This window comes from Chaetodon trifascialis, chromosome 5, assembly GCF_039877785.1.
Source record: "Chaetodon trifascialis isolate fChaTrf1 chromosome 5, fChaTrf1.hap1, whole genome shotgun sequence".
Lineage (NCBI taxonomy): Eukaryota > Metazoa > Chordata > Actinopteri > Chaetodontiformes > Chaetodontidae > Chaetodon > Chaetodon trifascialis.
The window spans coordinates 7,318,726-7,319,496 of NC_092060.1; the positions used below are offsets into that span (position 1 = coordinate 7,318,726).

At 40.9% G+C, this 771-nt stretch overlaps 1 non-coding gene across 1 annotated transcript; it reads left to right on the top strand.

Annotated features, from left to right (window-relative positions):
• Positions 1–224: 224 nt before the first annotated feature.
• trnal-aag (transfer RNA leucine (anticodon AAG)) lies at positions 225–306 on the top strand. The gene has a single exon. It is a non-coding gene; the product is annotated as a tRNA-Leu (tRNA).
• Positions 307–771: the final 465 nt, after the last annotated feature.

Genomic DNA, 771 nt, shown 5'->3' on the forward strand with positions numbered 1-771 from the left:
TCCAATAAAATTAATAGATATTTTTATTGTATTCCTTGGTTGTATTATAATAATAATATTGTATTTTGTAGGGGGGGGTGTCAAACAAAGTGTTAGAACTTTTTGGGGGGGTGTCAGTGAAAACACTTTAGTTATCATGAATGTTCTCCATTTTCACTTTCTCGCTTTATCTGTTGAGGATTTGAAAGAGTTCTGATTGTGACAGTGATGTCATTGGTTGCCCAGGTAGTGTGGCCGAGTGGTCTAAGGCGCTGGATTAAGGCTCCAGTCTCTCAGGAGACGTGGGTTCAAATCCCACCACTGCCATATGAGTGCAATTGTCATAGACAGTTCTATGTCTGTCGTGTTGAACATGTGTGTCTTTGTTATCATGTGGGCAGGAAATTTTATCATCACACAAATGGTGACTTCAGTTAAATCATGATGACATCACAAGTGGTCAAAGAACTGTTTATTGTTGCTGCATGAACCAAGAAATCCATTTTGGATGAGTGGTCTATGGTGTTGGGTTTAAATGGTCTTCTTCTATTCTTCTTATATAACTTCATGGATATGATTCAGAAAGTGGGGAAATTTAGCAGACAGAGGGTCTTTGGCCAGTCCAACACAGGTTTCTTGTAGTTATGTTAATACTAAAATTAGTAATCGATGAACTGGATGGGCGGCACGGTGGCACAGCAGGTAGTGCGCATGCCTCACAGCAAGAAGATCGCTGGTTTGATCCCTGGGTCGGGCCTTTCTGTTTGAAGTTTGCATGTTCTTCCCGTGCAT